At 36.2% G+C, this 15,704-nt stretch overlaps 1 protein-coding gene and 1 long non-coding RNA gene across 3 annotated transcripts in view; one reads left to right on the top strand and one right to left on the bottom strand.

Annotated features, from left to right (window-relative positions):
* Positions 1-15,704, top strand: part of LOC106634211 (uncharacterized) — a 401,613-nt gene that overhangs the window by 379,155 nt on the left and 6,754 nt on the right. The window contains exon 6 of the long non-coding RNA XR_008955137.2: positions 1,113-2,921. This is a non-coding gene — a long non-coding RNA (uncharacterized LOC106634211). The remainder of the gene's footprint in view (positions 1-1,112; positions 2,922-15,704) is intronic.
* The window catches only part of CYYR1 (cysteine and tyrosine rich 1), a 107,012-nt gene that overhangs the window by 82,671 nt on the left and 8,637 nt on the right, over positions 1-15,704 (bottom strand). The gene's annotated exons all lie outside the window — the stretch shown is intronic.

Raw genomic sequence — 15,704 nt, forward strand, 5'->3', positions numbered from 1 at the left:
CTCATGTGCTACTTTTTTCATGTACCCAGAAAACAATAAATTTTGGGGTTCTGCAGTTCTATGTGAGCACTCCCATCTCATAAATATTTAGACTAGAAGAAAAGAGCCAGGATCATTCTTTTAAAAAGTTTAATGAATTTTTAAAAATGCATGAACATGGTTGGGAAGCCTGTGATTAAAGAGTGTTCATTTTAATATTGCACTCTTTTCCCTTCCCAAATTCTTTCCCACACCTCATCGGACTCTACATTTCTCTTAATAAACCTAATTTAAAATGAATTATTTTAGTCATTTTCATCACAAAATTTAATGATCAACCTTCTTAATTTTCTATTTCTGTGTCTTTGTTTTCATGTCATGTCACCTACAGGGCACATTCTGTATGCTGTATGTTAAATTAATATTTCTACCATGGCTGCAATGGGTATTTGATGCACTACAGAAAAGTGTAGAGTGTGGGCCAGATCCTCAAAGATCTCAAATCCGAATTGAGGTGTTTATACATGTACGAAATGCCAGGGACTGTCAAGCTTTTGAATGATTTAGAATTACAGTAAAGTCAATCTAAGCTTCCACGGTATTATTTGTAATCCACTGACACGCCTCATAAACAAAATTTAAAAAGAATAAGAAAAAATGCAAATAACTTCATTTTACCCTCTGTGTAAGTCAGCATAAACAGATTGTTCATTTTCCCTTGTCAGGTGAGTTTCAAGAAACTACAGGCATACCTCATTTTATTGTATTTTCTTTATTGAGTCTCACAGATATTATGTTATTTATAAATTGAAGATCTGTGGCAACCCTTCATTGAGCAAGTCTATTGGCACAATTTTTCCAACAGCATATGCTCACTTTGTGTTTCTGTGTCACATTTTGGTAATTTTCACAATATGTCAAACTTTTTCATTATATCTGTTTTTCACTATATCTTTTTCATTACATCTGTTATGGTAATTCTGATCAGTGATCTTTGATGATGTTACTATTGTAATTATTTTCGGCCACCACAAACTGCACCTGTATAAGATGGTGAACTTAATTGATAAATGTTGTGTGTGTTCTCACTGCTCCATTGACCAGCTGTTCCCAATCTTTCTCTCTCCCCTCAGGCCTCCCTCTTCCCTGAAACACAAAAACATTGAAATTAGGCCAATTAATAACTCTACAATGGCCTCTAAGAGTTAAAATGAAAGGAAGTGTAAAATGGTTTCTCACTTGAAATCAAAAGCTAGAAATGATTAAGCTTCGTGAGGAAGGCAAGTTGAAAGCTGAGACAGCCAAAAGCTGACTCCCGCACCAGGGAGCCAAGTTGTGCAAGCAAAGGAAAAGTTCTTGAAGGAAATTAAAAGTGCTGCTCCAGTGAACACATGAATGATAAGAAAGCAAAAGTGATCTGGGTAGAAGATCAAACCAGCCACAACATGCCCTTAAGCCAAAGCCTAATCCAGAGCAAGGCTTTAACTCTCTTCAAGTTTGTGAAGACTGAGAGAGGTAAGGAAAGTGCAGAAGGAAAGTTAAATGCTAGAAGAGTCGGTTCAGGAGGTTTCAGGAAAAAGCCATCTCCACAAATAAACATACAACGCGAAGCAGCAAATGCTGATGTAGAAGCTGTGGCAAGTTTTCCAGAAGAGCTAGCTCAGATCATTGATAAACGTGGCTACATTAAACAACATATTTTCAGTGTGGATGAAACAGAGTCCTATTGGAAGAAGACACCATCTAGGACTTTCATAGCTACAGGGAAAAGTCAATGTCTGGCTTCAAAGCTTCAAAGAACAGGGTGACTCTCTTGTCAGACACTAATACAGCTGCTGACTTGAAGTTGAAGTCAGTGCTCACTGCACATTCTGAAAACTTAAGGATCCTTAAGAACTGTGCTAAATCTACTCTGCCTATGTGCAACAAAGCCCTTATGGCAGCATGTCTGTTTACAATATCATTTACTGAATATTTGAAGCCTACTACTGAGAACTACTGCTCAGGAAAAAAGATACTTTTCAAAATAGTACTGCTCTTTGACAATGGACCTGGTCACCCAAGAGCTCTGATGGAGGTGTGCAAGGAGATGAACGCTGTGTTCATGCCTGCTAACACAACACCCGTTCTGTACTCCATGGATCACAGAGTAATTTTGACTTTCAAGTCTTATTATTTGAGAAATAAATTTTGTAAGGCTATAGCTGCCACACATAGTTATTCCTGTGACGGATCCGGGCAAAGTAAATTGAAAACCTAGAAAAGAGTCACCATTCTAGATGTCACTAAGAACATTCGTGATTCATGGGAGGAGGTTAAATTATCAACATTAATAGAAGTTTGAAAGAAATTTATTCCAGCCCTCATGGATGACTTTGATGGGTTCAAGACTTTGGTAGAGGAAGTAACTGCAGGTATAGTGATAATATCAAGGAAATTAGAACTAAAAGTGGAGCCTGAAGATGTGACTGAATTGCTTCAGTCTCACGATAAAACTTGAACATAACAGCAGTTAATTCTTACGGATTAGCAAAAAAGTGGTTTTGTGAGATGGAATCTATTCCTGTTGAAAATGCTGTGAACACTGTGGAAATGACAACAGAGGATTTAGAATATTACATAAACTTAGTTGATAAAGCAGCAGTAGGGTTTGGAAGGTTTGACTCCAATTTTGAAAGAAGTTCTACGGTGGGTCAAATGCTACCAAAGAGCGTTGCACGCTATAGAGAAATCTTTCATGAAAGGAGGAGTCAACTGATGTAGCAGACTTCACCGTTGTCTTATTTTTAAAAATGTCCACAGCCACCCCAATTTTCAGCAACCACCACCTTGATCAGTCAGCAGCCATCAGCAACAAAGCAAGACCCTCTTCCAGCAAAAAAATTACAACAACTTGCTGAAGGCTCGGATGATTTTTAGCAACAAACTATTTTAAAATTAAGGTATGTACATTGTTTTTTGGGTGTAATGCTACTGCACCCTCAATAGACTACAGTATAAACAACTTTATATGTACCAAGAAACCAAAAAATTCATGTGACTCACTTTGTTGCCATACGTGCCTTATTTTGGTAGTCCAGAATGGAACCTACAATGTCTGCAAGGTATAATTGTACTTTGTCAGCCACTCCAGCTTTCTTTTGGTTAATATTTGCATGGTATATCTTTTTCCATCCTTTTACTTAAGTTACCTATTTCAGTAGAGTTGAAATGAATAACATATATCTGAGTAGGTTCAGAACAAAATCCATTTGCTGTTTTTACTGGTATGTTTATATCATTAATGTAATTATTGATATGTTTGAATTGAGGTATATCATTTTGTGATTTGCTTTCTGTTTGTTCCCTCTGTTTTTCATTCCTTTGACTCCCCTTTTCTGCCTTCTTTTCAGTTATAAGAATATTTATTAGTATCCATTTTAATTTATCTACTATGATTTTGACTATATTACTCTGTAGTTCTTTATTGTTCTTTTTAGTGGGTGCTCTAGGGATTACAGGATATATACTTAACTCTTCATCATCACCTAGAATCAATTTTGTATCATTTTAGTTGGAATATAGAAACCTTATCATCTTATTGATCCATTAACCTTTCCCCTCCTATGCTAGTCATGTTAAATATTACATCTAAACCATTGAATGTGCTGTCATACATATCATATGTTTTCACATTAAATAGTCGATTGCATTTTAACAAACTCAAGAGGAGAAAAACAGCCTACCATATTTACTAACTAGTACTGCTAGTGGGGCAGGACTTTGATTTTTTACTCTTCTTTTTCCTTTATGATATTCCATGTTTTCTCTGGTATCATTTGCTTTCTTCCTGAATAACTTTTACATCAGGTCTGCTGGATTAATATTTTCTTAATTTTTCTTAATTTAAGAATGTCTTTATCTCTATTCTTGGAGAATATTTTTTACTTGATATAGAGGTTGACAATTCTATTCTTTGGGCACTTAAAAAATATGCCACTTTCCTGGCCTCTAAGCTTTCTGATGAGAAAATGAAGTCATTCCAATCACAGCTCCCCTATAGGTAATGTTTTGTTTTTCTCTGGCTGCTTCCAAATTTTTTTTCTTTAGCTTTTAACCAATTTGATTATGATGTATCTGGGTGTGAATTTAATTGGGTTTATCCAGTTTGGAATTTCCTCAGCTTCTTAGATCTGTAATTTATTTCTTTCACCAAACTTGGGATTTTTTAGCCCCATACTCTTTCTCCTTTCTTCTGGGATTCTGATGGCACAGATGCTAAACGCTGTTCACATTATGCTTGCTTACTTAGACAGAACTAGAGGGCTTCTCCTGCAGCTCTCTGTCCATGTCCTGAAGCCTATTTCTATGTTTTGGGCTGCGTTTAGTCCAGAGTCGAGTAACAGAGGGAAACAACTGGTAAATTTATGGCTAGTTGGGCAGTATTTCAAATTTTGTCTGGTTCCCCAATCCACCTGCTAGTATTTACTTTCCACAGTCCTGGAGTAGCTGCTTCGTGCATTCTGTCCACGCTCCACAGTTATGCTCAGTGGGAGGCAGAGCGTGGAGCTTGTTTTCTTCATCTTACTCAGAACTGGAACCAACCCTCCCAACTAAATATAATGAGACAAAAGCTATTTTACCACAAACACTAAACAAAATATATAACATGTATATTAAGCTGGTGGTGTAAAGCCAACAGGCTGAATAAAAAGAAACTCATTTTAGAATTGATAGACCTCAGCTGATCCTCACTGTGATCAATGACTTTTTATTTGGCATGCCATCTGGCATTTATTTGCTTCCACTGAAAATACATTCTGTCTGGAGATTGTTCCAAATGTAGGTTATGCACAATATCATCGGAGGCAAGTTGTTGCACTTTTTGTTCTTTTAAGTCTTACAAGTCTTGACTTAAATGGAGAAAACTGCTGATTAACACAATTTTTTAAAGAGCTTAATCAGGGAAATTCTCAACTGTTACATACAAAGGAACACTCAATCTATACAGCACTAGGATCACTCTGCCAAAAGAGCTAGCAGTTAGAACACCATTGTGTGCATTATTTATTGACATATTGTCAATGGAGATGAGCCATTGGAATTCTTTAATGAATCATTTTTAAAGCAAATCATTACCCACTGATTTTTGATATTATATATGTAATTTTTTTCTATAAATCAGGTTTATATATTTTTATTTAGATTTGATTTCCTAGTTTCTGAGTGGGTTTCTCCCTCTAATTCACAAGCCAGCCTAGGGTAACATGGCAGACTTGTGTATCTAATGTACATGACTTTTCAGGCAGTATTATGCCTTCAGCAACCACTGGGCAGCAGGACACCGTACTTAATTAGCTGCTTTTGCAGTTATCAGACTGCAATCACATTTGATTAAGGGCACCATTTATTTCACTCAAGGCCGAGAGTGCTCTCCTGGGGAGAGGCAGGTGGTACTCTCCTGTTGATGAAGTCCAGAGAGCCAGAGAGACAGCCTGTGACCAGAAGTGACACTCTGCAGCTCAGTCACAGACTTTCCAAATGACCTTGCAGAAGTCATTTTTCTCCCCATCATGTTTTATTTATTTTATTTTTAAAATTATTATTATGATTCTTTTTGATCACTCTGCTGCTCAGGCTGGACTCGAACTCCTGGACTCAAGCAACCTTCCCACCTCAACCTTCCAAGTAGCTGGGATGACAGGCATGCATTTCCATGCCCAGCTTAAAACCCAGATGTTTTCAAAGCCCAATGTTTTCATTAATGACAGGAAAAATTTGTAGAGCCCTTCTAAGTGCTTCTTTGTATAAATATATATGTCAGGGGGGCAAGTTACTATTCCCTGTTTACACATGAACAAACTGAGGCTCGGTGATATTAGGAGATCTAAGTTCACACAGCATCAGGAACCCAAGCCCGATTTTTCTGTGGTCTTTCTCCTACAACTTCCTATCACAAAACTACTGTTAATCAAGAATAGAATTACAAAGCATTGTTTCCTGTTTAATTCTACTTGGCAAAAGCCAAGAGGGTCTATTTACTTAATATAAGAATGAATATTACTTGAGACTGCAACCTCAAAGTAGAGTTTTCAGCATTTATTTGATAAACTCAAATTCTAATATATTTCTATGTGTAATACTTCAGAGGCTGATCCTACATTATGCCTGATGTTTGTTAAAAAATAATGTTGTATCCACACAGTAGAGGTGGCTATTTGCAACCACAGGTAGCTCTTATTTTTTGCAAAATGCAGCATAGAGAGAGATAGTTTTGCTTATGTTTTTGACAGTGTGAATTGATACAGAAATATGTTTAAAGTAATTTGTCATGTTTTTCTCTATTTTTGCCAGATTTGTGCAAAGGCATAAATTGTTTTTTATTACTGTAGGGTCTTTTTCTTCCTCTCCTTTCTGTAACCATGAATATTGAAATTAAAAATTCTCTTTGTTTCTGAGTCACAGAGTTACCATCGGCTAAATAGCTGAGGCTTTCACCCATAGCACTTTCAGATGGAATCCTATTATACCTTATGAGGTTATCATCACCCTCTGAAATTTTCATTAGTTATGGGTGTGTACATCCTAACATTTTGCAGTCGGGAGACAGCTGGGAGACACTGTGTTCTGGGTTGCAGCTGCCCATCAGAATTCTTCCAACATAATGGAATAAAAATCACTGGGTGTGTGTAATTCTTCCCTCCTCAATTTTATCAACAAAACATTTTATCTCCAAAAATCCTGAAGGTGAGTTGCACAGGAGCCTGTTGTCTTAACAGTCATAGGCTGGCAGATCATATTGCCTCATTGATGGAGCACATTCAACCCAGAAACATGACAGGAGGTTAAATTATTATAATCAAATTGGCTTTTCAATTCTAGTCTCTATCATCTGATTATAATTTATCATAAACAGTGTGATTAGAAAGTGACAATTGATTCTATCATTCCTTTTACTCTGTAATGACACCTAATCTGTATTCCATGAAAAGATACTATTTGAAACCAATAACACATTCAAATGATGGTTTGATTTTGCTAAGCAAATATTTTTCCAGATGATGAACACTAGTTTAGAACCCACAAAATGTCAGATTTTTCATGTTTAAATGAAGAATTGATCTGTGTTTAAATAATCTATTCTGGATCCTTCAATCTATTAGGCCCTGTGGCTTTGATAGTGAGTTGGCAGACTAGCTTCTCATCCTCTTAGGTCTGGAATGTGGAAAGGCAGACAGATAATTAAGGAACATAAATAAACTGATAAATAGTAACAGGATAGTGTATTAGTCTGTCTTCACACTGCTAGGAAGAAATACCTGAGACTGGGTAATTTATAAAGAAAAAAGGCTTAATTGACTCATGGTTCCATAGGCTGTACAGATAGCATGACTGGGGAGATGTCAGAAAACTTTCAATCATGGCAGACGGTGAAGGGGAATCAGGCACGTCCTCACATGGCCAGAGCAGGAAAGACAGTGAAAGGGGAAGGGCTACACACTTTTAAACAACCAGATCTCATGAGGACTCACTCACTATCACAAGAACAGCAAGGGAGAAATCCACGCCCATGATCCATTCACCTTCCACCAGGCCCCTCCTACAACACTGAGGATTGCAATTCGACATGAAATTTGGGTAGAGACACAAATCCAAACCTATCAAATAGAGAAGGGATAATGCTACGGCAGCAAACAGCAGGGGATCAAATCCAGATATAGTGGGTAGGAAAAGGTTCCCTCCAAAATATAGCGTTTAGGTCTTCATTAGGATAGCAATGAATCATTTTCACTCATGGCATCTTGAAACCTTCTTCAGATCTTCAAGAGCCAGTGAGGAGTAGCAGAAACAGGCCAAGTATGTCTCATTTTAAATGCCAGCCCTTTACATAGCAGCTATACGAAATGACTTATTCTGAGCCTCATCCTCCTCATCTGAACAGACAGGAATAATACATAGGTCACAAGGACTATTCTGAAGGTTAATTAACTTATATGTTTTAAACATCGGTGACAGAGAACGCATTAAATAAATGGTAGTTCTCTTTCTTCCAACAATTCCTGCTGCCACCAAACACACTTTCTTTTATAATATCCAACTGTGATGTCTATCTAATTAAGGCAGCTCCTAAACCTAGATTATATGAACAGATATGAGGTAATCTGATTTGGAAACAATCCAAGTCAATAAAAATGGGCGCTCACATAGACTGCTTTGTTATGGTAACATATTCAATTCAGAATGAACTGAAATATCACAAATCCTACATTTTATGTAACATAAAACGCAACAAGCAAATAGAAGAAAATAAAGGCATCGATTGTCCCCACCACCACAAGGAGTGTATTCAGGTTGATTAGTGAAGGACAGATCAGTTTTGATAGAGGTAAAGAGGGCTAAAATAGCATCCGAATGTAAAGAGGGGAGAAATCTCAGTGTATTCCTGAATTTCCCTAAGGCTCCGTTGTTGGCTTGCTGTTCTATTTCTTATACCTCTCTTCAGAATATCTCATTCATTCCCACACACCTTTCAACCCCAGCATCTCCAGGCTTTTTGCTCCCAGACCTATATGTGATGCTTCATGCTCTCCACTGGGCTTCAGAATGGAACATTCCACCATCTGAAGCTCACTGAGTTTGGTTCATACCCTACAGGCTTTTCCTTGTTTAATGTACTAAAAGTAGAATTCATTCCCGTTTCTGAACCTTCCTGAATATTCCCCATTAGTTCCCAGCACACCATCCAGCCTCTTATCCAAAGCAGAAACTTCAGAATTAATTCAGACATGTTCCTCTCATCTAGCCCCAATCCTTAGGTCCACATCCCATCAGTCCTCAAGTACTAATCTCTTCTGTCCTTTCATCCTGTAGCACAAGACACTGTCAAATAGGACCAACCTTTGCTTTCCAGGTGTACTGGGCAGATAGGTAGTGGCAGTAATGCCTGGGAGTTGGTTACAAGCGCAGAATTTCAGGCCCCACCCAGACCTACCAAATCTGAATCGGCATGTTAAAAAGGTGTCTGGGCGACTCCATTACAACTATGATCAAACTTTTCCTTTGCCTTTTTTTAATTACAAGAATTTTCAAACATACAAGAATCATAGATAATATAAAACACCCATATGCCACTAACTGGATTTATTATATGTTAATAATTATACTTTCTTGAGATATTTAATTTAAAACAATTTTTTGAGACAGGGTCTTGCTATGTTGTCCAGGCTGGTCTCAAATTCCTTGGCTCAGGCAATCCTCCCACCTCAGCCTCCCGTGTAGCTGTGAATGCAGATGCACTCCACCATGATTAAGCAATGAAATGTCAGAGTTGAAGGCCACTTCCCAACACTCCTCCCTAGGGTGACCAATGTGTCTCAGTTTGCCCGGGACCATCCAGATTGCTGCACTCAAAGTATTGAATCCCTGGAAACTTCTCAGTCCTGGAGAATCCTGAAATTCATTGGTACTCTTCTCTCCCTCAGATATTTACACATTCATGACATGTGTTTGTTTTCATAAATAATACACAGAATTATTTTATGTGTTTATGCAAATAGCATCATGTAGTACACATTGCTCTTCAGTTAGCTCTTCACACAGCATTATTCGTTTTGAGATTTACTCTAATGTTATGTTAACATGAACTGAGTTATTTTAATTGCTGTATCCTTTGCACGAGTATACTCTATCCACTTGGTCTTCTGATGGAGGTGTGGGTTGCTTCCAATGTTTTGTTATTTTTTAAATAATACGTCAACCAACAGTATAAATGTCTCCTTGGGCATATTTGGAAATTTCCTAGGGAATATATCTTGAGGAGGTGTTACTGCTAAATCCTAAAGTATGTCTATCTTCAGCTTTACTATATGGGGTCTGATTGCTCTCTATGTGGAACAGTTCTTGTTCTCCCATCAACAATGTGAGAGCCCTTTTATCTTTGCCCACATTGCTTGGCACTATCAGACTTACGGAGTATTTGAGCCCAATGGGTATGAGACGGTATTTCAATGTTTTAAGTTGGTTTGTCCTGCTTTAGTTAGCCAGGTGGATCATCTTTCACTTGTTTATGGACCATCCAGTTTTCTGCTCTATGCCTTTTTTTGTGCACACACATTGCCCATTATCCTATTCAGGCATTGCGGATACTAATCTCCTGTGAATCATATGAATTGCAAATATCTTCTCCAAGTGAGGGTTTGCCTTACATTTTTATCTAGGAATTCTGTTGCTCTCTATATTAAAAATTTTAAAAATCAAGATATAATTCACGTCCCACAAAACTCACCATTTTAAAGTGTACAGTTCGGTGTTTTTTAGTAATCTTTTCTTTTGTGTTTTTTAATCTTTTGTTTTAGACATTTTTTCTATCCTGATACCATAAATGCTATTCTCCTCCCATTAAAAAAATGTAATTGTTTGCTTTTTGTTTTTACATATTTAGTCTGATAAGAGTGGATTTTTTATTGTGGAGTGATGAATTGATCTCATTTAATGTTTATGCATATGGATAGCTAGTTATTTTAGCAACATTTGTTACATAATCTATCCACCTCCACTAGTTTGTAATGCCATTTCTGTTATCCATCAAGTTTCCATATATACATCAGTCAGTTTCTAAGCTCCATATTCTTTTGGTTTATTCATTAACCAATATCACACAATTTCTTTTTTATAACTTTATAATAAATCTTGATGTCTGTAAGGCATATCTTCTGACCTTATTCTTTTTCATAACTCTCTTCTCTTCCCACGATCTTTACTGTCCCACATAAATTTTAGGCCCATTCTTTCAAATTCAACATAAAATGTTCTTGTGGATTTTGATTGGAATTGCACTGAAGGTACAGATAGTTCAGGAAGAACTGCCATATTCAAATATTGACATCTTTACAATACTTGTATCCACAATTTGATATGTCTCTTAATTTCATTAGGTCTCTCTTTATCCCTTGTAATTTTTACATGGTTATAATACTCACTAAATGCATATATTATTACTGGATTCCTTACTGGATACATTATAGTTTTAAATATTGTATTTTAGATTTATTTATGCACATATCTATTACATTTTCTTATTGATTGTTGATGGTATGTAGGAATAAACCACTTTGGACACTGATCTTATATCCTGCAATTTTGGTGAATTCCGTTATTTTTCATAGTCTGAGAAATACTGACAATCATCTCATTTGTAAATGAGAGCAATTTACTTTCTTCCTTTCCAATCTTTATTACCTTTTTTAAAATGTGTCTTGCTGATTGCACTGGCCAGGACTTCCAGTACAATGCTGACTAGAAGTGGTAGAAGGCACTAGTTTGTCATATTTTTGCTTTTAAAGGCAAGGGTTATAACAACATACCATTGATTATGGTGCCTGAGACAGGGTGGTGGTTTTTAAAATATATATTTATTAGGTTAGACATTGTTTCTTCTATATCCCTAGTTTGCTAAGCATTTTAACTCTGAGTGATGACTTTAATTGCTTTTCCTTTTAAAACTGATCTTAGAATTACCCTGCTTTAAGAGGCCTTTCCAGCCATCTAAAGTTGGAATAAAAGCTCCTCGTCTCTGATCCCACTGCATTTTGTGCTTCCAGTGGCAAGTTCATCTGCTGATGTGTCTATGCTCCTCAGTAGCTTCTAAGCAACTCAAGGGCAGGAACGTGATGTTTGATTCATGGCTATATCCTCCGGCACCTGATGTAGATCACTAAAAACTGTACATAGCTGTAAGATAAATTGTGGAAAACATGTTCTAGAAACTTTATTTTTCCTTCCTCAAAACCAATTCTGTTTCTGACAATTAGGCTTAATTTACAAAGACAGTTATAACAGCATAGAAATTGGACTGAGAAAAGTTTTAGTTATCTACACATTTATATTTTCTTTTAATACAATAACTCATAGAATGCAAATATACATTTGAAAATCACTGACTTCCTTCTTATAGCAAACATAAGTTGTTGCTACATTCTAAATCAAGTTCATATTTATTTTAACATCATATTAGTTACTTATCTGTGTCATTATTAAAACAAAAATAAGGCTCCCACAAACTTTGATTTGTTCAGTATGTACCTCCTAGAGGTCTTTTCATATCTAATTACTAAGATTATTTTAACTTAATTAATTTAAATGGTTTTTTTTTTTTACTAATGCCAAAGGCCTTTTTAAATGCTTTACGTTTGTCAGTGTTTGAATAGCCTTACCTGATTAATCCAGAACACTAAGATACTTAATGATCATAGGACCTCAAATGCCATTCGAAAATATGAAACCTTTATCTTTTAACTCAGTTTCGCTTTCATGCATAGCATGGCTCTCAAATCACAGTTGTGATATTTATTAGCTGTCTTTGCCAAACTGCGGGTAATACATCTTTCACATTTCATTGAGAAGAAAAGAAATTTAATCTCACCAGGATCTCCATTATTAGTTCTCCCTCTTGGTTTTTTTTCCTGTGGGGATTTTATGTTGGCCAGATGGGGCTCTGAAGAATCCACAGACCGATGAGTGCTTTACAATGGCAAGGTGGAAAAGCAAAATCTATTTTTGAGTTAGGAAATTAAATGCGATATATTGTCATCTAGCTCACTATGTCCAAACTAGTCAATATTTTGTTCATATTCAGTATTGTACAATTATTCTCTTACAAAAGAGAATACCTTCATTTTCCTCAACTTTACTTCAGTTCCGTGTTTAGCTTGTTCTACTGGATAACAGTAATTAGCCACTCAATTGCACCCTCTATTCCCTTAAATTCTACCAACTCCAAAGAGGACTCTATAAACCACATTTTTACACTGGATCTACTTTCTGGGGAATGCCAATTAAATCTCATTAGCAGCAAAAAGTTAAACATCCCTTTCCATATTCATCACAGATCTATCTTCCATGAAGCAGAGTTACTGAATCAAATGTTTGAGAATCAATCTGGTGGGAAATTGTTTATTTCTTGAATTGGCCCAATTCTCATTTTTAAATATTCTGAGGCTTCTATCTTCGGGTAGTTGCCCTCATGGTCAAAAATCTCTTAAATGGAGAAATAATTATAAGGTCACATAGTTTGTCATAAATGGTTTCAAATAGTGTAACATCTCAAAGTTGGCATTCCAAATATTTCATTTATGGAATAAATAAAAAGCAACTTCATTTGGAGCCTTCTTATCTTTGTCTATTGTCTTAATGATGCCTAAGAATGTGTCAGTTCTATACAAAATCAGATATCTGATTTCCAGAAAAGTACTGAATTATTTTGTTTCAGTTTTGCTAGGCATGACCAACAAAAGCACATCATTAAAGGATCTATCTTTTGTCTGACCTACATATTCCTACATTATATTCAAAGGTTACCCGTTCCCCCCTAGCCACACTGATCAGTAAGGACTTTCTCAACTGGATCATTTCCTTTCTTGTATCTTTGACTTTGTATGCAAGAGTCTGTCTAAAAAGCATGTCCCTTTCTTCACTATTTATGTAAATATCTACTTTTCCTTCAAAACTCTGATCGGATTCCATGTTGATGATGTGTTCCCTAAACATCTCCTCCTAAACACACACACACACACACAGAGACATACACAAACACACACACACACACACACACACACACACGGACAGACTTAGCTTTCCAGTCCTCCAATAATACTTCATAGATTAGCTCTTTGAATTAGAATTATTTGTCTATGCTCTCTTTTCTTATCAGATTTTGAGGTCTTGGAAGTCAGAGTCCATCATTTTTTCATCTTTGGATCCCAGGACCTAGGCCACCACTGCCATGGTAGCAGGCACTCAATGTGCATTTATAAATAATCGATTGAATTAAACTTGCTGAATACTGTAAAAATTATTATTAAATTCTGGATAATACTGATTCTCCTATACTAAAGCCAGTATCTGTGACTATAATGACCAGAAGTAGATAGGCTATCTTTTAAGTTCAATTTTAAAGTGTTTCATAAGACAGAAGTAAATCTTAAAATTCCTAGCAGAAGCAAGAAAGAAAAAGGGCACCTGAATTTATTTGCCAAAATTCACTCATATTTAGAATAGAAAGAATCTAAAAAAAAAAATGAGAGGGCAGGGCACAGTGGCTCTTGCCTGTCAGCACTTTGGGAAGCCGAGGTGGGCAGATCACTTGACGCCAGGAGTCCAACACCAGCCTGGACAACATGGTGAAAACCACTCTCTACTAAAAATACAAAAATTAGCCAAGCATGGTGGTGCCTGCCTGTAATCCCAGCTACTTGGGAGGTTGAGGCATGAGAATTGCTTGAACTCAGGAGGCGGAGGCTGCAGTGAGCTGAGATTGTGCCACAGCACTCCAGCCTGGGTGACAGAATGAGACTCTGTCTCAAAAATAAATAAATAAATACAATAAATAAAAAAGGAGAGCAAACTGAATAAAATAAGACTTTTCAACTAAATTAGCTCCTGTGACTGCTTTATAAACAAATCTTAATGGTTAGTTTGCAAAACAGCAAAGGCAATTGAAGTTAGCAGAATTAAGGGCTAAACAGCAACTCTGATTATTTCAGCTGGTGACTAGGGGAAGACCTCAGCAAGGACAGTCAAGTGGCCCTAAACCAACCAATTTACACTCTAAAATGCCCAAATTATATTTTGCTCTCTTTTTAGCTCATTTTAAACTGAGCAAACATTTTTATTTTAAAAACAAACAAAAATATAAACCAAATTATAAAAATATTCATAAGTTACCTAATATTTCATTGTGTTACTGCTCTGTTCCTTATTACTTTTCTAATAACCACAAGGGTTTAACTTTCTGTTACAACAATTAAAATGATTTCACTAAGAATGTGCTTGGATGCTTGAAAAAGAGGAAACATCATTTACGAATTTCAAAACAGAAATATTTGACAACCTGTGTATGAAGGAACCCTTGTAAGCATTCTGGAATTAACTTTTTTCCTACCTCCTGCATCCCCGACCACCCATTAAAAAAAAAAAACACTTTGGGTGGAGTTAAGAATTCCTTTCAAATGTTAAACAATAACTGGAAATCCTGAAAATGTATTCTCTTTTATCAAGTGGGAAAACGCTTTAAAGTATCCCCCGACCATTGCCACCTTTCTTTTTGCTAAGAATTGTTTAGCATGATATTTACTCAGAGGTTTCTATTTTGAACAGGAAGTTCAGTTATAACTGCCTGAAATATGATGCCATCTGTGTTTATTTTCCCTTCTGAAACACGATTTTTTCCCCCAAACATAGCAAGTACCTGGTCCTAATAACCTAGATACATGTATCAGCTCAACCAATTCTTCACTTAACCAGCGGTGAAATTAAAGATATAGAACATGTACCATAAAAATGTGAACTTCACTGCAAATGTAAATCATATCAAGTACATCTATAAATTCAAATATTTAAAAATATTCTGATTAATAAGTAGTTATGAGTTATATGTATTTACCAGGGTGGAGGTAGCTATGGAGTGAGAAAGAGGGCACAGCACACTCCATGATATAGTTAGTGAATCAAGAACTAAGCTAGGAGCCAGATGACCAAAGAATCACAGAATCAGTTGGACTTCACATTCTCCAAGTTATACTCGCACCTCTACCTGGGACAGCAGCATCTGGCATGTGGAGACCGTTTGAGAAAAAAAAAATTTAAATTTATTAATAATATATTTTGTTACTTTAAATACTGCTAAGTAATATGCCACTGTAAACATCATTATATATTTAAATTTGAGCTGATAAGTTACTGTAAAAAAT

This window comes from Pan paniscus, chromosome 22 (genome assembly GCF_029289425.2).
Source record: "Pan paniscus chromosome 22, NHGRI_mPanPan1-v2.0_pri, whole genome shotgun sequence".
NCBI lineage: Eukaryota > Metazoa > Chordata > Mammalia > Primates > Hominidae > Pan > Pan paniscus.